The sequence below is a fragment of the Bombus bifarius genome, unplaced genomic scaffold (assembly GCF_011952205.1).
Source record: "Bombus bifarius isolate JDL3187 unplaced genomic scaffold, Bbif_JDL3187 scf7180000007970, whole genome shotgun sequence".
NCBI lineage: Eukaryota > Metazoa > Arthropoda > Insecta > Hymenoptera > Apidae > Bombus > Bombus bifarius.
Window position 1 is genome coordinate 6,259,171 of NW_022884356.1, and position 24,950 is coordinate 6,284,120.

At 41.0% G+C, this 24,950-nt stretch overlaps 1 protein-coding gene across 1 annotated transcript in view; it reads right to left on the reverse strand.

Annotated features, from left to right (window-relative positions):
- Positions 1–3,784: 3,784 nt before the first annotated feature.
- The window catches only part of LOC117213602 (angiogenic factor with G patch and FHA domains 1), a 77,656-nt gene continuing 56,490 nt past the window's right edge, over positions 3,785–24,950 (reverse strand). The window contains exon 10 of the transcript XR_004488691.1: positions 3,785–4,481. The gene's annotated coding sequence lies outside the window, so the exon portion shown is untranslated. The remainder of the gene's footprint in view (positions 4,482–24,950) is intronic.

The following is a 24,950-nucleotide window of genomic DNA, read 5'->3' on the forward strand; positions in this document are numbered from 1 at the left end:
CATGCATGCATGCATGCACGTTTCGCCTCCTTCTCCACCACCGACGACCTCCTCCTTCCTACTTACTCCTTCTCCTTGCTTACTCCTACTCCTCTTCCTTCTTTTCTCCTTCTCCTCGTACTTCTTGCATCCTCCTGCCTCCCTTCGCTGCGGCCCCCGAGACTGCCTTCCTTCCTTCCTCCAAACTGCTCCATACGTTCTTTCCACTCTCTATCTTGCCGTTCCTCCTACGCTTTCCTTCTTCTATCTTTCCATCTCTTTCTTTTCTCTTCATTTTCTTACCTCAGTGTATCTCTTCTTTTCCTTCTTTCTATTTCTCCTTTCTATTTTTCTTCTTCTCTGTCGCCTGTCGTCTACGTTTGTTTCTTCTTCTTCTTCTTCTTCTTCTTCTTCTTCTTCTTCTCCTCCTCCTCTTTCTCCTGGTCTTCTTTACTCTTCCGTGGTCCTTCGCTTTCTCGTCCTTCCGTTTTTTGCGAAGGAGACGCGCCTCTTTGTCGGGACCCGGCTATTAGGCTTCGCCGGTTCGCGATACCCCTCTCTTTTGCTTTACTTCCGGTATTCGTCTCTGGATGGTGGAAGGAAAGTACACGCCGCGGGAGATTCGATTTTGGTCCGGTTGTCGTCCGCCGGACGAACAGGAGGATCGGTCCCACCGCACGTCCAGATATTTTTTGCCCAGTTTCGCGATATTTATAGTACAGCCGCGTTTCTGTTTGTTTCGGATGCATAAATTGTGTAAGGCCTCTTTTTTCGACGAGGATCCACAAGCTTGAGAAGTGGGGAGTAAAAAAGAAAAGTAGTCGAGAGTGTCTTCTTTGTTCCCTCGTCGAGGGTCGTTAACTCTAGTCCCTCCGATGACGGATTTTTCGGATTCTTTTTGCGTCGCGCGCGGTGAGAGGGGACGAAATTGCAAGTGCGACGAAAGACGATTCTCGCGTTCGAGCGTAAATCGACTGCGTGAAAAAAATAGCTTTCTTTAGAAACGCTCTTTTTCCTTTTCGCGATAAAAGCTTTTAAACATAGTTAAATGACTTTCGTGATCAACCGATTGGCTTGTTTTTAGTCCTCAAGCATATTATAGCACACGATTTATTTATATAGTAGAAAATAAAGAAACAGCGGGAAAAATAAATAGAACGAAGCTTGTGAAAAGACCATAATTTTTATTATCTTTTAAGCGAATAAACTACGATCACTTATTACGGTCCCATTTTATTTTGAAAAACTTGTTTGAATTTTAAAGTCGTGCGGAAATTTCATAATTTTATTTTTATACAAACTACTGTAGAAATTACCATAGATAGTGCTACAAGTTATGTTTGTTAAATACACCTGCGGTAAACTTCCAAACTTTTATAGAAAAAAGAAAGAGAGACGGTAATCCGCACTTTAATTCATTTTCGCGCAAAAATTCCTACAATTTCATCTCTACGTTTGAATCGAGAAATTTTTCTCCATAAATGATAATAATAGCAGCGAGGAAACAATAGAGTCGACGATCGAGAATCGCGTTTTTCCTTTCACCCGTTTCGGTTTCGCTTCTTCAGTTTCCGTTTGCACTAAATGGCCCATTCTGTTTTCTTGCTCCTTCGAGTCGTGTAACGGTTTAATGATTGTTATTAGTACTTTTACCGCGGTTTGTTTTGCAGTCTGCGAATAAAATTGAACGCGAGAGTTGAAAAGTTTTTGGTTGTACCTCGTTCATCCGCTCGCAAACTTTTGCTCCTTTAGTTTTAAAAATTGTCCCTGTCTCCAACGATTTTACACCGATTCTTTCAGTTCAATCGTCTTTGGGTTGTAAACTTCTTCTACGTTTTTCTTTTATTTTGAATTATATGAATTAAAGTACATGATTTAATTTTTAACTCGATCTCTAAATTGACAACTCGATAATTAAAAGAAAAATCAAAGTTCTAAAAACAGACGAAAAACAACACGCTACAAATATAGTCGAATGTAGTCGAAATTTCTTTTTATTTTTAATTGGAACCAATCTTTTCATTTCGTAAATAAAAATTAATTTCTACAGCCTTCTTAACTTTATACAATCTATATATTCACCATATTCGTACAAAGGTCATAAACATTCTCAATTGAACGACCTCATAAAATGATATGAAACAATACTTTAAAAAACACATGTAATTTCACGATTCGTTTTATTCGTTTGCTACACGACTAAACACTTAAAAACGTTACTTTTTCTGCTACTCGTATCGTGCAATTTTGCCCTTTCTACAAGAATATTGAAAACAAACACGTTCTCCCGTGACTCTCGAAACAAAACAAAAAAAAAAAAAAAAAAAAGGAAAAGAAGAAGATGTGACAAACAAAGAAAGCAAAATCCTTTACTGCCTGCAAACAATAATCTATAATAGCAATCCAACCACTCTTAAAAAGAAAATAAAATCCTAACAAGAATTAACCGGCAAATTTCAAAAACGACAAAGCCCACAGCAAGATGAAGCGAAGTATTAAATTTCGCAGAAAAGCAAGTAGCGAAGAACCTCATCCCCCGTAACTGTGTCGTTCTTTGCAGTGAAGGGTTGACGCTTACCGAGCACCCTCAAACCGACGAACACGCGGTTGCGTGAGCGACGCGAGTTTTACGAGGCAGACGGGATGCGGATATCCCCGACATCGAGTTCCTTCGAATTCCTTGTACGAAATCGCGGTTACGTGTATATCATGTACGAACATATTTTACATACATCACGATCACCAGTCACCGTGTCGCTGGTCCGTGTTTTTAAGGGTGGCGTGCGTCGACAGCCGCGTGGAAATTCGTGCGTGAGGGCACGCGTCCCCGCGGATAAATCGTGCAGAACGAGCGCGACGATGCAGTAGCGAAGTACTGTGTTTTAGTCCATTGAAGAGCGTGAAACGGGGAATAGAAACGGACAGCGTGACACACACGCACGACGGCGAACGACGACGATTCGAGTTGAGAGAAGAGGGTCGTAACGGCGGCGACCTTGCCTCCGTCCCGGTGGCAAAGTGCAATAGTAATTGGTGGATGCACCGGTGCTACGTCTCTCTTTTATACCGGGCGGCCACGAGAAAACGGTACCGCCCCCTTGGCCACGTGACGATACCTTTGCAGCCGGACCTACCACGCGCTTCTTGCAGCGCACCCCCTTCAAACGGTACAACCAGAACCCCCACCAACACCACTTGCACCCTTCCTTCCGCACTTCCTTCCGTACTTCCTTCCTTTCTCCGTTTCCTTTTTCCGACTCTGCTTCCTACCGTCTTCGTGCACTTGCTTCATATCGCTAAGAAAAGAAGGAAAATAGGGATGGTACAGGGGTAGGGATTCTTTCCACATGGTACGAAGGTGTTGGCGTTGAGATGCATCGAGATGTTGACGAGTAAGAGGTTGATTGGGTGGATCCAGGGTGTATTGGAATTTGAGGAACGTGACTCGGGGGTGGTTTTATCGAACAACGAAGTGGTATAGGTAGAATTTGGGGGTTGATCGCTACGTGATATTTGGAACAGTGTGTCGTCTTGTAAGAAGATAACTGAATTGTTGGCCATGTTGACGATGTATATATGATGAAATTATATTTGTTATTTTTTTTTCCTTTCACTAATAAGAACGGGTAAGAGGAGATGATCGCCACGTGGAAATAAAAATTGATGGGCATTTTGTTTTGAGTTTTGAGTTTTCTGCGGAATGTAGATAAATCGTGTAAATTGAATAAATAAAGTGTTTTGGAAAATGTTTGGACGTTTATTTCTTAAGATAAAGACCAGGGGAAGAATGTTGAAATTGTCACGATTAACGCAAAGAAATAATTTATTGCGAAACTTTCTACTCGTAAAAAAATACTCTTAAAAATATACCAACATTTTCATCACGAAACATCAAGGAATATAAAACGCAATCACTATCGCTATTATACTTCACAACTAAGAGAGTAATAAAACTTCTCGTTTTCGCAAGAAAAGAGGAGAATCCGCTATAAAACAAAGTAACAGCAGTGTTAAAAGGCTAAAGAAAGCCTGAACATCGTAAAAATTTACGAATTATCTTTTTAAACTGCTTCCAAGAAACTTTTTCGCGACAAAAGATTGAATCCAGAATGGAATTGGTTTCTTTTCAGCTTGAGAAGCGTCCGAAGGGACGCGTATAAATAAAGGCAAGATAAAACGTTGGACAATGTCAGAAAGTTGCAATGGAAGGTAAACACAGTTGAACGAACCCATCATTTTAATGCACCGTGCAATGAAATTCTAGCGATTCGAACCGAATTTCCTCCATGACGATCTGCCTTTTATAGCAGAACTCAAGAAATCTCAATACGGATCCCGTTTCATTCGTTCTTCTTTCTTTCCTATCCTCTGCCTTCGAGAAGAACTCGTCGCTGCAAAGGGAAACAAACGTTCCTTTTTAAGATCTTCTGTCTAGACGCGTTCCTCTTCTTAATTCACCATAGGTTTCTCGTTTGCGTAATGCGTTTTGCGCGAGAAGCACCCTGAAAATACGAAAATTATACGTTTGTCTGTATCTCTTCTTTATTTCGAAATCGAAAAGATTGCTCCTCTTTCTTTACGCGTTAATAATCGTAATTCTACTTTGCATTTATTGCTTCTCAAATTCTTTCGAGAGAGGAACTTTATTTTACGAATGAATCTTTAGATAGACGCTTAAAATAAAAAGTACAATTACGATAATTTTTTAAATAGATTTCTAATACTTCTGATAGCGTTGATCCATATAATTTTCCAATCCCTTGAATTAATTACCACGTTACATATTTATTCACAAAACTGACCGATCAAAGAAACGGGGTTAAGGATACTTCTCAGACTTTAAAATAATTCTCCAATCGATTAAACGTTCCACTCGATAATTAACTGGTCCGTTTCGTCGTTCTGATCAATCGATAACCCGGATGATCGTACCATATTGATCGAAACCCAAACTACAAATTCTCGCAGATTTGAAAACAGCTGTTCGAACAGCTAAACCCTTCCACAAATCTAACCGATCGATATTCCAAAATTCCGCCATAGATTGATTAAAACTAAAACTAAGAATCTTTTCAGATTTGAAAACGAACGTTCAATAGCTTAAATTATTTCGCTTAACGACTAACTCGTTCGTTCCGCCGACCTTACCAATCGATATCCTGAATAACGCTAAGAAAATCCTGTAGTGCATCGATTTATCGATTGACAGTGTGAAAAATTCACCGACTAGATTCCATCAGCGGCGCAAAAGTATCCCGTGGAGAGTTCAGTCGCGCGCGTTCGTCTCCACTTCGAAGGGATAAAAAGCGAACGAAAGGGGAGGAAGTTGGACGGCAGTGGATCGTGGTGCGGTTGTGGTCGATCCTTCTCGACTCGATAGAATCGCGACAGGTGGTGAATACCTAGATAGTCAAGCGGTTCGGTGGTCACTCCGTCGATCGTCAAAGAATAGAACGAACAAGTCAAGGTCAGTTGTGCGACCGGATGCAGCGGCCTAGTCTCGTTCTGGTAATCTTTTTCCTTTGTGCATCCCCGCTTTTACGCCGCGCGATTCTGATACGCTTCAATGAAGCCAGTTAGCTCTCTCTCACGATGGAAATCCGGAACGTTTCTCTCGCTCCTCCGTTATACCTCCACGCTATCAGCTTGTCCTGTTTGCTCGCTGATGGAAAACGCTTATACTTATGCTATTTTTAATATTTTTCTATCTTTTATCTTACGATATTTTTGCGAAGGAAAGAAGAAGGCTATCTTTTCGAGGTTTCTATAGTAAGTTGGCCGTAACAAGATGAATTCTGTTTAAAATTCTATCTATTGGTCGTTCAACTCTTATCAGAAAGGAAGGACAATGCGTTACACGAAGAGTCTATGTAATAATTATCAATTAAATAAGTATGTTTATAGATGTTTCATGTTAGATATATCTATTTATTTTCGGCATAATTAATCCCAGATTTTCGAATCTTCCTAACAAAACTATCCAAAAATACGTGCTTCTTCTATCGATACATCGATCACATAGGAAAAAGAGAAACTTGGATTCCGAAAGGGTTCGAGCGAAGAATTTTTTACAGAATAAAATTGATCGATTTGACTGACATCGATGTTATTAATCTACTTTAACTTTCGTTCGATGTTCCGTCGTATTCTTCTTAAAGTCACCTACAAAAGTTTCAACGTGTTTTAAAAGCAGTCGCCCCGGTCTGGATTGCGCCACAATTTTCGCCGCACCCTATATATCGTGGTGCATCGATCAGTGCCACGAGCATCTCGCAGGACGTAAGGTCGAATTACACGAACGATCGTATCCTTCGCGAGACTGTATCTTCTCTGCCAGCTTGATTCCCCAATTATTCCTGCCCTTGCCGCAGTTCGTGCGCCCTTACAGGCTTCTTTTTTCATCTCGTTTGCTTCTTAAAAACAGGAGAAAGTGTTGCACGCCTCGATATCGTCCACACTTTTCGTACCCTCTCGTCTTTCCTTCTTCCTCTTTGTATCTTTTCGAGGCGAAGCAAAAGCGGACCATAAGTACTCGACAGAGAATAAGAACCTGAAGCCTCTGGCATAATTTCATCGAGTATAATCGACGGATCGTTAAGATTCGTAAGGATTTGGTAGTTGGCGATTGATACGTTTTAGTATTCGAAATTACACCTGAAGCTCTACGACGGATGATCTTTTAATCTTCCGATGTGTTTTTGTCCATTTAACTTCGGATAAATTTAGTAACACGGAAGAAATTGACGTTGGGGAAATTTTAAGCGCGGAATAACGAAACGAATTGAATTTATAACGCGGTATTAATTATATTTAACGTATTACTGGATCATATCTCTACATATATCTATTTGATCGCGAATTGAAAGCCTCTTTCCGAGAAACTTGCACAACAATTCATGTTTAATAAAGCACGTACGCAGCATTTCGCAAGAAATGAATTGTCTATGAAAACTATTCTCTAATATGTACCACTGTAAATAATGAAAATCAAAATCAACAATAATCACCGCTTTCCACTCTATCCATTAAAAACGTTCACTGTCTCGCTCACTGGAGTACGCTTTTCGTTAACTAAAATTCCCAATTTCCACCAAGGTCTATTTCCATCGAAACGTAAAACATCCCCGAGAGCTCAGCAATTCGTGTACCAATAAAGACATTTCAATACACGTTCCTCTAATTGGTCCGCGGTCCGTATCATTAACCGAACGAACGGACTGTACGGCTTAGCTGTTATTAAAGCGAAACCAAAAAGGAATGAAAACACTGGCTCGTATGATCGAACACCTGTACGATCGCGTCGTCCAAACGATCGGCGGCCCATTATGCCACGCAAACGGCATCGCTCGGTGCAGAGACAGGAAGCGGCTACAGAAAGGTACCTCAGCCAGCCTCCTATCCCTCTCTCTCTCTCCCTCTCTCTTTCTCTCCCTTCCTCTCTTCCTCCCTTTCAACGGCCGTGCTGCACAGAGAGCATCGACTTCTCGCTCGCGCGCGACCGACGACACGAGTGAATCTAGTCTGTATATGGTCGGGCCCAGTCCGTCTGGCCGGCGTCCAGTCAATGGACGTGATTCACTGTTCGGCGACGGAATCTCAGGCAGACGGACGAACGGATGGCCGAGTGGGAGAAGAGGGTCGAGAGGAGAGGAGCCGAGGAAGAGATACCGCGAGCAAAGCGATCGTCGCTGCAGACCTTTGCCGAGAGACGAGCTGCTACCGGTGGCACAGGTATGGATATACATATGGCGGGCCAAGGATCGTACTTTAGTTTTCTCAGTTGTGTCGCTCTTTCAGTAAACCGACGACCAATACCATCCAAGTTCGATGCTTAAACGGATATCGTTAATTATTTGATCGTAGGATATTCACGCACTGTACACTCGCTACTGCGAATATTTCAAACATTTGAAAATAAGAACGAGAGCTTGAAATAACAATGTTACGGTCGATGACATCTTTAACTGAAGGAAGTTGTGAAATATAGAGGTAAAGTAGCTTGCTACGATGTAATCTTGAGAACTTCAACATGTTTTGTACAACGCGCACAACACACTCGTAAAAGATACGCGCGATAAGCCGATAGAATTTGGAAAGATTTTCTGTAAAATACACCTAACGTATCGATAGAAAAGTTTCGTAATGAACGTTCAAATACTTTCGTGAATGACAGTAGATAATGAAATATCGTGGAAACGTCTCGTTTTTAACACGGTCCTCCGTATTCGCTTGGTACACGTTTCTCGTGTTTATTGGATTCCCTCGCCGCGTTTTTGCACCTATCTTTCTTGCAATTTTCTGACGTCGATCGAGAGTTCTCGAGAACTGATGCGACAGTCGAGCGGCGCTCCATTCATGCTTGCCGTCGTCTCGACTAGATACTCTATATGGTAGTCGGTCTGTCAATCCACGTGAAACTGGAAAAACTCGACGGGACGAGGAGAAACGATGAAACGGCCCTCGTCACGATTTAGGCGTCTACAAGACGACTAAACGACTACGCTGATCCAAGGTGAAACTGATTTTCGGCAGCCAACGATAGATCTGAACATATAAGGTAACGCGATCGGGATACCTGTTTAAGCGCTTTTATTTTATTATCTCCCTCTTAGGATAAACGAACATTCTGTCTCTTCCATGCATTGTTCTTCGTTCTATATCGTTATTCTTAAATTTATAATTCGAGAATCTTTGGAAAGGATCGGCAAATGGTGAATAATTAGAATATAATTAATTGCAATCATATTAGGTGGTGAATATCTTAAATAAATATAGATGGTGAATATATTAAACACTTACGATGAATATACGTAATAATTCATGTATTAAGGAGTATGGGATGAAAGTGTTAAATCGATCTTTACTTTTATGAATTTTATATTACGAATAATTGTCATGTTCTTTCTTTTGTTCCATATCGTCTTATAAACTCGAGTAAATTAAAATTAAAGAAATATCACGATATGTTCGCTAAAATTCTTTCCCATATTTTATTTTACAAATTGTTCTTTGAAAACAAAACAAATTTTATCGCGGTATAATGGTTCTTCGAAACAGAATTCCTCAGAATCAAGAATGAAGTACTCGACGGTAAATAAACCACAGGATATATAACTGTTCGCAAGGAAATCAATCTCCGCGTTCGAAGGCCCAACCATGATTGCATGATTATTACTTGGATTATTGTGATTACTCGAACGAGCCAACAAAGTACATTTTTGTCAATGAATACTTTCTATTCGATGTTATACGGATAAAGCCAGGTAACTGAATATCTCTGAAGGCAACGTAAAAAAGAAATTGTTACGCGTCAACATTGATATGTTTCGGGGAGCCAATTATCTTAATTTAATTGGCTTTTTGTACATGAAAAGATCAAAAAGATTTCAAGATCATTAACTGTTCCCCAAAAAAGGATGGAACCATCGATATAATTCGTATTCTGACCTATTTAATAATCACAGTCATTCACAGAGGTCGGACAAAACGGTAAATCGATCGAAAAGATACTTTAAGTTAAATTATTTTCTACAAATTCCAACAGGCAATCCCATTTCCAAAATTGTCGTTATATTTGCTTTGAAACTCGTCAAAATTAAAAAAAAAAGTGCTTATCGTGATATTAAAATATCGAAAACGTTTTGCTCGTCTTAATAATCATATCTTTGACTTTGACAAAATTTCATCGACGTATCAACCTATTCTCAAAAGATTGTACACGTGTTTATCTTTAAACCAAACAGATTTTTCTAATAATGTGTCATTAAAATCCCCTGTTTAGTCATAAAGTGGCGTTAAAATCAGAACTTCGATAAAAATGTACCAATCGTATTTTTCTTCCATGATTTTCATCTTTTCTATGCGTCTTTCGTTCTAATCGATACAGAGTTATGTATTGCTCGTAGATAGTTCTGACGTTAACGTTATCGTAATGAGGGATGTGACCTTGAGAAGGCAGTAGATTCGGGACGCGACACAAGCTCTCACGGTGTCGGCCAGGAAGCGAGGAGGACCCGCGTATACCGGAAGCAGTCGCTAAGAACGCTCGACTCGCCGCGCCGGCCTAGGCAACTTCCTAGACTTTATTGCCGTTGCATGAACTGGTAGTGGAGCGTGTGCACGCTGCAGCTGCACCTTCTTCTCTCTCTCTCTTTTTCTCTCTCTCTCTCTCTCTCTTTCTCTTTCTCCTTACCTTTTTCCTCGTCGATCTCCGCTTTACTTTTGTTGCCGGAGACCCAGCAATGGTGCACTCGCGTCGAGCAATTGCGCTCGATGCATTTTGATGCCCTTCGAATGTCTTTACCACGAGGGGAAAAGCCATGGTATTTGCCGCGGATTGAATTCAACGATATCTCGTTACAGGACCCTGGTACCCGACGAGTCCTTTCTGTTTGGTTAAAAATCTGGGCATTCATTTGCTTCGTGGTAGGTAGAATAGAAAGGTAGAAGCTCAAGGTAGAATAGTTTCCTCGAGGGTGCCGTAGACGTGTACATTTTCTTGAAGAGATTCTAATGTGTGCGGCGCAAGATTCACTGAGGATCTTCGAAGTTTCTAATGTAGTGATTATTTAGCAGCGTAGGATCTTACTACGCAGTGATTGAGATTTACTTGTTATTAATCAATGGACTGTAAATGTTTACGTATTTATGATAAATTTAAATGTAGAGAAAAAGAATATATAAATATATACATAAATAAATAGATGTAGAAACTTGTAAAAAAAAAAAAAAAGAAATAGCTTTCGTATTATACTATTTAGAAGATGAAATAAATCATCATTCTGCTTCCATTTCTTTGATCGTTCGATCTTCATAAAAGTATAACAGGATTATTGAAATAATCGTCTTGAAACATCGGTTAAGTTATGTTGAACGGTTAAGTATCCATTAAAAAATCATAAAATACGAAAGATTAATAATAACTCAAATTTTACCAGTGTTCACCGCCGTTCGATTGCCAAATAGCCATTGAGTACACAGTTAAAACGAAAAAAGAGACTTACCTCATCTAAATAACAATACGACGCAAGTCGTAATAATACGACGAAGCAGCCGAGGAATCAATTTTAATTCCACGCGTGTCGAATGGGATCGGCAAGTTATCGGATCGCGCCGTATTTTGGCGCGTTCGATTGCCTTCGACACAGCTCAACGGTCGAGTACATACGCCCGCCGGTATATACTTATGCAAGCACACGGCCGGTGTTCTCTGCACGCGGAATTGTCGGCGAATAATCGGCGAATCTGTGCCGAGACTCGTGAGCAGCCCCGAGCGAACATTATGCTACCGTACCGGCAATAGCGTTGCGTAATTACACGATCCCCAAGGGGACTACGGGACTTTACATTGTAAGCCATATGCGAATAACGTTTGAGCCCGAACGAATCGAATAACTACATATATTCGACACTTCTCTATTTTTCCCCCACCGTCTTTCGTTTTGCCTCCCTTTTCCTTCCTCATTTCCTCTTTTTTTCTTTTTCCAACCTAACTATCACTCGCGGTGAAATGCTCTAAATCATAGCCGCGCGAAAGTATGTCCGACGAATGAAATTAAATTGGTACATACTACTTTTCGCTCTTTCTTTGATCGTTGGTTTACTTGTTTGTCCTTGTTTCTTTCTAATACTTCGTGTTTTGGAATTATTGTAATTTTTTAATTTTCTAATAGATCGTATTCTCTGATAGTTTGTAACTTGTCATTTTCGAATTGTAATTAAGGTTTGCCTGACAAACGAAATTAGCTTCGTAGATATTCCTTTTTGCTTTTCTTCGTTTGTTGATTTTCTTATGTAACGTGCTTCCTTTACCGATATTTTATTAATATTTATATTTATTTCCTGGTTATTGTAGTTCTCTTGAACTATTAATTTCCTTCTATATACATATATATATATATATGCTTTATTTATTGTTTCGCTTACGAATCGCGTTTTTTCTATCCATAATCCATTTTATAATACGTTTTGCGAGAATAACCCGCGTAACGTGTATACTCTGGACGTCAAAAGTCGACTCCCGAGTGATGTAAATGCTTGCGTAAGCTTTGAACAATCGAAGATACTTGCATATTTTTAACCGGTTACCCGGTACCACCGAATCTTTCTGACGTTTGTTTCTTTAACTCTGGAATGATGAATCGTATCCTCGCATCGAGTAGGTTCAGATATCAACAAAAGTGTTTTTGCGAGCAAATATTCTCTCGAAAAATTTGCATCAACCCAGTTATGTCCATCGTTCTTTCAGTATGATTATTGCAAATTAATCTTTCCTTTTATTTTTCGATTTTTATCAACTATCTGGATAATTGGAGTAATAAATGAGTAGTAAATAATAAAGCGATATTTGTTTGTCGAACATTCTGAAAAATCCGAGGACTATGTTGAAAATATTTAGAACAAACTACCTGTTATTTCCAAAATAATACAATTCTCTGTTTGAGAAATGAAATGTACACGCTGATTAAATTATTGCGTTACTATTTATCGTACATTTATTAATAACATTTATTACGTGCATCAAAACTTTAGTTTCGCTTCTTTAGTTGCAATCATACAAATAGACACTTCCATAAACAAAATTAACACCAATCTACTAAAAGCAATTAAAAAATATATCGTTGCATAACCGATTCGAAACTAGTTCGATTATACTAAAATTGACAAAATCGTAGATAACTGGAAATCCTCAGTACGTGCACGTTAATATTAACTAACTGGATATCGGAGTTCTTCGGCAGGAGAGATCTCTATTCCTTCGCTATTATTTCAGCCCTCGATATTTTCTGGCCGGACCCAACAACGTTGCAAGTTCGCCTCTCTTTGCAACGAACACTGTCCGACGGTGTTTGTTCCCATTCCTGAGTTTATGTCTGCACAGTGCTTTCCTCTCTTTCCTCTACACACGGTCACATCAGTAAGGTTAAGAGATTTACGCTGCACACGTGCACCAACAGCATCCGCCATGCACGTTCTCGTGCATCCCGCGTAACGAGACAACAGAACTCTTTATAAGGCACGGAATGCTGTTTTAATTTTTCACCGTGCGCTTCCCTCGTGATGGGGATGCAATATTCTACGTCGTGTTAAGAATATGATATTAGAGTTAAGCAACTGCCACGGGTTAACATCGCGATTGCACGTGCGTTAACAAACGTTACCAACACACCCGGTTGCGGTTTTTCTGCCGAAACCGCGAATTTTCATGACTGGATGAACTATTCTTTTCCACATATCGGCTGTTTTCACAGTTTTAAAGGATCTTTTCGAAGAAAAAAATATTCTTTCGTTATCGAATGGTTGAACAATCTTTTACTTTAAACAATTAGATAAAAAAGAACTACAGTTAGGAATCGTAGTAAAACTACAAATTCATAATTACATTTAGAAGGATTTGAATAACTTTCTCTAAGAAATGTAAATTATCAATGTTGCAAAATATATCTACATATAGTTGTTTCTAATGTATTTCTCCGTGTACCTTCCACTTCGATTCCTTTGGTAAAACATTCGTATCCTTGTAGTTATCGATAATTCTAGTATCAAAGTACAGGCACAGTATTATACGATCTTCGATACAAAAAATTCCTGCATCGTATAGAATCCTTATGAGAAATTCTTTAATCCCCATTGTCTTGTCGAACTTCGTCGACATACGACTTACTTCGATACGCCCATAAAAACTTGGTACAACCCCGTTCACCAGCCGATGTATCTGCCGTAAGGAAGTTTCATACGACGATTAATATTTAATATTTCGTCCAGTTGCAACGTTCTTTGGACCTTAAACATGCCCTTGGAATGGTCGGTCGCGGTCTTACTTCGATCTTCGCTACGAGTTCTCTGTTCCTCATTTACATATAACCGTCTCCGCAAACGCGAGAGTAACAGGCCGAGTTGCGAGCAGAAACTTGCTGCAACCCAAGAACGTTTCCGTGGCTGTGCAAAAGGGAGTCCAATGATTGGTCATGCAATAAATTCGGTGAACAAGAAGAGGAATCCGAACAAAAGAACCACCAAAAGAGAGAAAAGAAATAAGTTGGAGAAGTATTCAAGAAACTCAAAGATGTACCTGATCTTCTTGGCTCCTTTTATCTCTTATTCTTCTATTTATTCTTCTTCTTGGCTTCTTTTACTTCTTCTTCTTCTTGCGATTTCGCCTGCTGTTGTTCCCCTTCGTTCTTCTCCTCTTTGTGCAGTATGTATTATGCATGTGAACCAATCTTCATAATTTCACATATCAGATCCGCCGTAACATTAACTCAAAATCGATGCACTTCTTGGCATCGTGACGTAAGTCAACAGCATACTTCGAAGACCTTTAACGAACTTTGTCGCGCGGCGATTTACATAATACGAGTGCCAGGATCACGACCCGAATGGACGATCTCGTTGCAAAGAAATTGTCTCGTTTACTGTCACGACATTATTTCAATGTTAGCGTTTCGTCGTTTCTAACGCTGTAGCAGATTTACGCAGCTGGTCGGGGTCAAAATCGTATTGCTATCCGCTCTTGAAAATAAGTTAGAAGTAAGTAAAAGTTACAACGAAATGTAAAATCGTTAAAGTTAAACATTAGGGTTGAATTAAATTATAGAAGTGACAAATTTCTTCGACGACGCGAATGAAACGTAGAATTTAGAACGAACGATCCCTTTATCCTCGAGACTTTTTGCATTTCTGGAATCAAAGACGAAAAATACATACTTTCAACTCTTTACAGAAAACAAATATTAATAATCGCGTTCCATGCATATTATTGTATGACGTATGATCTACGTGTCGTGTAATTGTTCCATTTTCCGATTGGACTTTGAATCGAAACTCGTACGGTTTTCGTAATTTTGAAATCGATTGCGATAATTTATTTGTATTGCGTTTCGTTTGTATTTTCCTAATAGGAAAGTGACGAGAGCTTGGCTCGAAAAATACCGATAAAATTCCAAATAAAAGAACGCAGAATTGAGAAAAAAACATGTGCGTATAAACTGTACGAACGACTGGGCTTGTTTCACATAAAAACACCCACGACCGTCTTATTTTTTCTCCAATCTCGAAGGCATCTAAACGCCTAAAAATATTGCCTTGCAACATAAGAACGTCTTAATGGACGCAAAAGAAATTACACAATTGTTTCCGATCATTTTTGCCAAGTAACGTTTTAAACAGCGCTTTTAATTTTCTGCATACTCCGAACGTTTTCATAATATCATCCATCTGCGCGTATATCGATGCTAAAAATACCAAAATTTTCGTTTCCTAGTGTCCCGTTTAAGTCAGACATTCGCTGTAGCTTAAAAATAATCGGCAAGAAATAAGATGTACAACGCTGCTTAATACAAAGCTTACTGAAATTTTACGAACAAACCTTAAAACAACGATACTTGTCAATCCATTGTTACATCAAATAACAATTTTTATCCATGTGTTAATGTATCGGAATAGCCCAGCTGATCTTCCTAATATAATAAACCCGCTGGCGGAAGAAAATTTCGGGTGAACGTCCGACATAGAAACGAAAGTCAATCATTGATTGCGTAATTGGTTGGTCGGGTACGTTAACCATACGCGTCCGCGGACGCATGATAATAAAGACTACCTATCCGGACTGGCCGCTTACCTCTTCATGGCCATGATGAGTCCATGCTGGTAGCAAGGTATTTGTGGTCGTTTGTGTAAAGGCAGAGCCAATCATGGTACCGGCCGACTGAGAGAGCAGCATGCTTGGGCCCGAGCATGTTGTATATCGTCGTTTTGCCACGTCTGCCAGCAGTCTAGACTTTGCCGCGAGTTCTCCTCTCGAGTCCGGTCGCGACGTCACCGAGTGAATTCACCTTTAGGGCGGCGATAAACGTCCCCGGCTCGGTTGTGTTTTATAACCGTGGCTGCGCCAGGTAGCCAACCAGACCCTGATTGCTTCCCCTTAGAGCACGCCGATCTCGCATCCACGTGTAACCTGCCGAGCCGATCTACCGATTCGTTTCTTCTTCTCTTTCTCTCTTCGTCCGCGTATCCTCTTCTCTTTCTCCATCTGTCTCTCGCCAATGTTTCAGATGTATACTCTTTCTTCGCTTGTCTCGCTATGGTCGAACCACGAACGCTTCGACGACGACGCCGTCGATTTCTTCCTGTTGAGCCGAGACGAGTCTTGGTAACGTTAAGAAGAGACGTTTGTTTTTGTCGTCGATACTTTCTCGTGCTTCCATGAGTTTAGGATGCTACGTAAAAGAAGGTTGTGCTTTGACCAAGTACTTCGTTGATCGTAGCGTTTTTATTCGACTTTTTTCGTATTTTAAGAGACTCGTCGAATGTGCGAAACAATTAGGGATGTATGGAAGGATGTACTACCGTACTATGTACTATGTACAGTATAGTTTTATAAGTTCGAGCGTGAGTGTATTTTCCGATTTAACCCGTAAGAGTTCGTTCAATCGAACGTCAACTAGAATTTCGTCGAAATAAATGGGGTTCGCATAAATGAAGTTCTGTTGAAATAAATTTGTATAAGAATCCGTAGTTTGCTCTTCATCGTCTTCGCCAAAATGCCCTTCGCCACTTTCTATGAAGAGACTTTTGCCAAAGCAACCCACATACGAACACGATCTACGTTGAAATGACTCAAATCTCAAATCTCATCTTAAATGCGAAAACTCATCGATCAAAGGAATTACGTGTTTCATAACGCGACGTTGATAGTATATGACCGCGTATCCGAACAACCGAAGAATGTCGAGGGTGGAAGAAAAATTGAAGGGGAAAGGAAACAAGAAGGATAGAGAAGGAAGCGTGAGAAAGCGTAGCGGAGGCAGATAAAGAGGGTGGTGGCGGTGTGTACGGTAAAAGAGTCGAACTGCGGCGCGAAGGGGGGATGGAAAGGATGCATGAATGTGCTAGCAAGAACAATTGATGAAAAACGGTGCGAGGAGTGGTTGGGTTTCTTGGAAAGTCTCTCCGCGAGAGGCACGCTGCAAAATGAAGGGAGGCAGGTGCATCGCGGGTGCAGCTGGGAGGCTGCATGCAGCGTCGTTGCAAGATACTCTGACGTCCTCTCTTCTTCTCTTCTTGTGCCTCGCCTCTTCTCCCTTCAGCTCCTCCTCACCTTGATCCGTACCCTTGTTCCGTTCTTGGGGGCAAAGTGCCAAGACAAAGCGGCTACGGGGGAAAATATCGTGCCACGGCCACGCAAATACCTTTCTTTCCTTATTTTTTCTTCTTCTCTGTTTTCTTTTCTGTGAGACGAATCAAGGGAAAGGTAGATAGACGTTGGAAAATATTTATGATCGTTGCCATCTCGAGACTGGTTGTTTGGGAATTTCGTTAATTTTTCGTTGAAAGGAAACTGGTTTGGCACGAGGTACGAACCTTTTTATCTGCAGTCTCGACGTTCAAAGTAGCTCTTCTCAGGCGAATCGAAGTGACTCGATTTTATATAATACGAAACATCTTGATAAGCGCGAATCTGTTATTTACTTGACTCGAAATATTCTTCTTTAAATACGCGAAAGGAAAGAATTTATTTAAAAAAAGCTACGCTACTCGATAAATACTTAAAATTGTTTACGTTTCTGGTTCCTAATTTCCTTTGACGTCCAATTAAAAACGGTACCGTTCGTATCGCTTGATGAAAATTCCTATTGAAAACGCTACGATCTTTCCGAACAACCCTATACATTGACGTAATTAAACATTGACATCAGCTAACACCGTAAATCAAAAATCTAGAAAACATCCTCTACCTTTGAAAAAAAAACCCAGCAAAATTTCCATCGTCTACTATCCTCGCGCGAACGACAACCTCGAACGAGCTGGAAACATTTCGTCGAAACGAAGCAGGCAACGACGAGGTTAGCGGCGTTTCCCGCGGGAGCGCTGGTCAGATATTACCCGGGCATTGAGGACGGTAGAGCAGCGTTACAACGGCACACGGGTGTTCTTCGTCAAGGAGGGCACGAGACGCACGGAGAAACGGACCCTCTCGGCTCGGAGATCCTGAATGGTAATGATTATAGCAAATTGCTCTTGCTTGGCTTGGGGGTGCCTAATAGCCACTCAGTAGGGCTGTTGAAACCCGTGCACCCCTTCGTTCAACCTTTGATCCCCCCGCCCGAGTCAACCCTTCAAATCTTCATTGTTTCTACCCTGTTTCAAGCGCGGCTGGACCCCTGAACCTCACCCTTCTCTCTCTCTGTCCCTGTTCCCGTGGATGTTCTCGATATATGTCCCGGCTGGCTGACTGTGCCGTGCTTCTGTCTGCATGCACTTCCTTGCTCCTCTATACAGGGTGTCGCAAAATATGTGAAAAATATTTATACAACAGATTCTAGACGTCGCAAGAAGTTCGCGTATGGCAATATCGTTATTTTTCAAATTGTTACGCTTCTATCTTGCGCTGCTACATTTAGAAACAGGTATCCGGTATCTATGAATCAGTCGACGAATCCTTTTCTCTGTTTCATTCGCGGCACGGTGTTCTTGCTCTACAAGACCGACGAACCAAAACAAACGACATATTTTGTCACACCCTGTATATTTTGCCCGCCTCTGCTCCGGTTTGTCTGTTCGTCAGCCTCTCGTTCTTTGTCGCGATGCCTGATGTTCGTACGTTAAGAGTGAGTAGAGAGTGAGATAGATGGGATTAAAGGGGTTGGCGATATACGAGACGACGTAGAAGGGGTTGGAGAGGCTCCGTTAAACTTCTTGACTCATCGGCGTCGCTCTGGGCTGATCGTTGCGTTGCCTGGCTTAATTAGCCCCGCGCAAATGCGGCTTTCCGGAGGATCAGTTTTTCAGCGACCCTTTGTCACATCGCGTTTATTGCGTAGTACGGGCGAGAAACGCGTTGTCCTCGCGTGGCGAGGGCGACGCTGGGTGAACTCGAGGAACGGTTGGTGCGATCACGTTTCGCGACGGATGCGAGGTGGAATTTTCAGAGATTACGATGGAATGTCTGTAAAATATTCACACAGATATGGAATACGTAAGTTCTGGAAAAATTGCGCCCTTTTTTTGTAAACTTGGATAACTATATTCGTAATAATAATGTCGAGTAAACGTGAATTTATGACAGTCACGAAGAACTATGCTCAATTCTATAGATTCAGAACATAGATTCGTAGTTTTCTTAAACGATTTACTGACCGATTAACGTTTTAAAATATTACCCTTTTACAAGTATGACGAGATGCGTTCTTATTAGTCTTTCCACCTTACGGGATGATTCTACGATGTAATGGGGTCTTCCGATATTACAAATTAAATTCTTCGACACCGATTGCTGTGCATGCCGGTACAAAATATGTGTTCTACCGTGTTTGGGCTTTAATATACAATACATAGTTTATATTACATAGTAGCTAAAGTAAGGGGCACGGCGAACGAAATTTGTTAAGGTATAAACTTTGAAGAAGTCGAGAAGAGGTTCGACGGTAAATGAGATCGTTTCTGCAGATATCTCTAAATTGACGATCTTCGAAACGTATCGGTGTCTTAACACACCGACGAATGGACTTCTATCATTCAACGTACCAAGACCGTAATTACGTATGTTCGCTGCGTATTCCACGTGTACTAAAAGATCAGAAAAAGCAATTCTATTTCAACAAGCTACAGAAATACCGTCTACTTGCAAGCGAAAATCGTCGCCAAGAAGTAAAACCTCAAAAACGCCAAACAAAGCCAGAAGCCAGAAGTACAATGTAGGATAAAAATAACCAAATCAACCCTTTTCCTTAAAAATACCATATTTATACACGTATCCTGTGAGCCTGGTCGTCCTGCTGTTGCAACTTGTTCGAAAGCAGGCAAAAAGGGTGTGAGGCGAGAGCAGCTTCTCAAGCAACATCCTCGCGAGACAAACACGCGATCGCAACCGATGATTACCGCCGGCGCGGATCCACGTCAGACGTCGGGACGCGGCTCTCGTGCGACCGCCGTGCGTTTGCCTTCGATATATTTTTTCCCTTTTCCTCCATCTCCTCCTTTTCTCTGCCTCTGCCTTCGTTCTTGTTACTTTGTTACTACACAGTGTGTGCACGATGGCGTGCATGCAGGTGATTGGAGTGTACCAGTTAGCCGACTCGTTGCTCCGGGAAGAGAAAAAAGGAAAGAAGTCGAGGCGATATATGCAATAAAAGCGAGCGGGGAACACCGCGCGGTGACCCAAGTGAGTGAGTGACGTGTGCCGGGAGTGAGTCTTCCGGGGGCTTGTGGACCGAAGTGGAATGGCCTTTTCGAGTTCTCCAGTCAGGAAGAGAAGGCGGTCAGAGAGAACGTGTGTGGTGGTAGTAGCACCGGCCGTTGGAAAAGGCGAGGAGCAGGAACACACCGAGAGGCGGTCGTGCAAGGGAGAGACTCGGCCGACCGCCTCCAGGGGCTACGCTCGTTGCTGCCCACGCCGTGGCACATCTATCCACGTCCAACGTGGCCACCTGCGCAACTTGACAGCCCCGCTCTCTAACGATGCGCGTACGTAGGATCCTTCAGCAGACGCGTCCTCCACTCTCCATCTCTCTCGCTCTCTTTTTATTTCCGTCTTTCGTATTTTCGTACTTCGCTGTCTCTTTACGTTTCACGAACTTTATGTTTCTTGGAACGATGAATTTGTGAAAAAAGAAAAAAAGAAAAAGAACGGATCTCTCGTCGAGATCGAGGATCTTACGTGGATGTCGTTCAAGTCGCGTTTTCGAGTCTAGAAAGCTGCCACTTCGCATTGGATCGAGACGTCTGAGGACTCTGATATCAGAGGATAGAGACGTTGGTTGCGAGGGTGCACATTGTTTGGTTTTGTACGTGGCAGAGAAAGCTGATGGATGGTTAGTAAAATTGTGGGAATGACAGGATTTACGTGGAGCGAGTTGAGATTGTTTGGGAAAGAGCGATAAATAGGTGGACGAAGAGCAGTCGATTTAGAGAGTTGGAGGTGCGAAAGGAAAGTGTTTGAAGTTAATGTTTGAGAATGGAGTGCTAGCGAAGGGTGTTAGGCTATTCGTGTCTCTTAGCAATGGCAGGGATAGAAAAATAGGAAGAGAAAGTACGGACAACGTAAAATGTTAAAAATAAACAATTTGCTCTATAAGTTTCATAGTGTTGTGGAATGGAATTTCATAAAAAAAAATGGGATTTCAGTAAATCGCCATTCGACTCGAGTAGTATCGGGAAACGAAGACCAGGAATGTCTAACGGGCGACTCACGAGTCCGCGTGATTTACGACTTGTTTATGTTTTACGTGCCTGCCGGTCGTCATTTGTTACGAACACCAATCTGTATTTAAAACAAGCCGATCCAACGGATTTTTCGCGGAAACCATCCGCTCCATCCGCTATAGGGCTAGATCTTGGCCATTATTTCACGGTCGTGGGTATTGTGCGGACAGGGTGTTAGCCGACTATAAATTATGCTGAATTCTACTATTCATCACCGTGCCGTGCGCTGAACTTAGGACCCCAATTACCCACATTTTATCTTCGCGCCAGCCATTAATCATAGCCTCGCCAGATGTAATGAATGGCCTGTTCGATAACAATACAAACGTTGTCACAATAAATATGATTTCCCGCGATGGGCCGCGGTTTACGCGAGCTTAATGTCGTGTTCCGCTTCCGAGACGCGCAATCTCATCAATTACGTTATTCTTTCCCGTCTATTTCCTTTTTGATAAGAGAATCAGATTCTTAAGTTATGCGTTTGGACGAAAGAAACTGAATATCATGAATTTCGATACGATTTCTTCTATTTCAATTCTAAATTAAGAGTCGATTAGGTTTCAAGCCTTTAGTACGTACCATTATTTGCCCACCTTTGTCTTCCTTACGTTAATTTAACGCATTTGAATACTTTTGCAAAATATGATCAACATCTGAAAAATCCTTATCGATATAACGCTGCAAGTGACTATGTGTGACTAGTCGTTGTACATAACATTCTACGTAACAACGTTATACACGACGGTCAATTATATTCCACTATAGTTTCCCTATAATAAATCTCCAATGATAGATGACAATTGCCTGTGTGTGGCTTTCAATGAGAAGTGTGAGTATCTTTTTGTATTCTACCAATGGTCAGTACCAAACCACTACAATTGCCCTCTAATGAATCTTTAATGATAGCTGGCGATCCAGAAAAATACTTACTGCTTCAACAATCTTTCGATGATAAGTGGTTATAATTCTTCTTAGTTAAGTTTCTACGATTACTCTACAAAGAACAAACCATGCTTGACTTGCCACGAGCGACTATGTTCGTTGTATAGTAAATTCTTAGTACTAGAATTATCCGAGTGTTGCATATGATTAATTCGAAGCACTTTGCTAAAGTTTCATAGTTGACAACGGTAATCCTGGCCGTGCTCGCCGTTCACGTTCAACGAATGTTCAATGACAAGTCGACTGAAATCAGCGTCAAAGTAGCGAAAGGGTAACCGTCGACGTTTCCACGCGATTCTCGTTCGCCGTTACCGGAAGATGCTCTCTCGAGGTTTCGCGTAAAGCGCTGTTAAAAAACTGAAAGCCACTAAGGCCAGCGGGACAATGGACCGGTGCTCGTTTCTCGTTCTCTTCGGCCGCTGGCCGAAGGTTTTTAGCGCCCTAGTGGTCAATTTCCCACTCAGACGGAATCATTAGTCTACGGGCACGGCGCACGGGGTGCGCACTCGCGCATCCTCGCAAGAAGGCGAAGTACACTCGATATGAACGTGGCAGAGAACGAGCGCACGCTGAAACCAAACTCTCCGGCAATCAGAGATCGGGAAGGGCGATATCCAACTGCGAACGCGATCCCCGCGACCCGTTGCTCTCGCCTGGGGGACGCTCGGGTCGAGTATTTTTGCGCCGAACGGACCGCCCTTTGTCGTTGCTTTTGCTCCAACACGTACGCGGTCAAACCATCCAACGATCCCAATTGATACTGACGTGATTCTTGGCAAACCACATATCACTCGAATAATGTAATCTTTTTAGAAGGCAAACAAATCGATTCTACAATTTATCAAATTTATCATTTGATTGTACAGATATACAGATGAGAATTGCAAGAATTACACCTGCTTTGACATACACCTAGGTACATACACGGGATATAGTAAATTAGAACTAACTATAAGCCGATGTGATGAAAATAAAGACATATACACGATCGTATCTCTGTCTGTACAAAAATAAAAATGTAGTATTAATAAACGTGTTTATATGATTTTGGAAATTGTAAATATTTTTGCGTTGTAAATATTGCAGGGGAAAATATATCGTGAATACGTACGTGTATCGATAGGAAGTGATAATTAAATTAATATCATTGTCATATCTTAAGAAATACAGTAGAAGTATACCTATATGAAGAATGGGAAGAAGAATATAGAGAGCAACACAAACTTAATAAATAGAGAGAAGATTGAAGAAACTACGAACAAGAATAAGATAAGCGATGAATGAGGATAAAATGAACCTAAAAAAATTTATAAATTATTTACTGAAAATAAGAATTTTGTTCATTTTAATAAGCAGCGAAGTAATTCCGAGTACAATTTTTTCTATTAATAAGTTCGGATTAACGAATCTTATCTACAATATATTATTATACTATAATTATGAACGAACTTTTACTAAAACGCTAATACCGTTTTAAAATGCTCGTTAAAACGTAACATACGCGGCAATCTCGCATCGTTATCCCCAATAATCTTTCGAATTTAAGCATATTAATACGAAACGCGCACTTAATGACTCACATGTTCAGGTATTTATCATCATCCGGCACAATCGATACTTTTCTGATCAATCGCGCATCGATAATTATCGTGGTCGGTCTTACACGAACGTAGAAACGTCATTTCATCCAGGAAGAAAATTAAAGAAACCAACAATAAAAAAGATATTAGAATCTTTAAGCATGCTTCTTCTAATCGCGAAGAGAAATCTAAAAATACGATTATTTTTCATGAAAACAAGCAAAGTACTTTCTGATCTAATCGCAAAAATAAAACTCCTCGAAATATCCCTCTTTGCCGAGAAAGAAACAATCAAGTAAGATCAAAAGACTATGAAGCGTACTATTTCTAAGCTAACCAGAAGCAAAATAAAAAGATCATTCTCCTTTCTGCCCAAAAAAAGAATAAAAAGTAAGTCAAATAAAAATCAAACGACAAAGATAAAACCGATAGAGGAAAAAGACGAAGAGCATCGAAGGATGAAAGAAATTCTCGCGAGGACGTGGAAGAGAGGAAAAGCAAAGGACGAACAAAATAAGAGGACTCCGAATGAAGATGAAGATGGACGTCTGGTTTTACGCCTGAAATCAACTATATGGTTGTGTAATTACGATTACTATCTACAACCAGCGACCAACGACGTGTCCAGTGGCGTGAGAAGAAGATCTTCGTTGATTCATTCTGCGAACAGGTTCCACAGTGTTCATTCGATCTTCTTCATTTTTCCCATTTCATTTTAGATTTTTAATCTTTTTCTTTTCTTCGTCTATTTCCTCTTCAAGGGCTCCATTCTATAATGCGCAAGCATGGATTAGAGAGCATGGATTTATCCCGAGAGGAAGTAGGCGTACCGTTCTCCACTCCATTGAGCTCGATCTCACGATTTTTCGTGTTTTCCTGGATTTCGTTTATAGATCGAGCCAGCACGTCACGTTTCCCCTGTAAATACGTAGTCTCAGCCGTGTTCTCCAAACGCTGCAGCATGTAGTCGATCATCGATGCTGATTTATTTTCGTCAATATCGCGTTTCAAGAGCCGCGCTCACCGTCTCTTTTCTCTAAGCCTTTGTATACCTTGTACGTGTAATAAATTTACGTAAATTGCTATAAACACACGAATCGGCAGGCTTTATTATCGAATCGCGTCGCGTTCGTTTTTCCTCGCGGAACACGAACGAAGGTATTATTATTGTGATTTATAGTATAATATTAGGGTGAAAAAAAAAGAAAAGAAAGGAAAAGGAAACGAGAGAAGGGAATGTATAGTTTA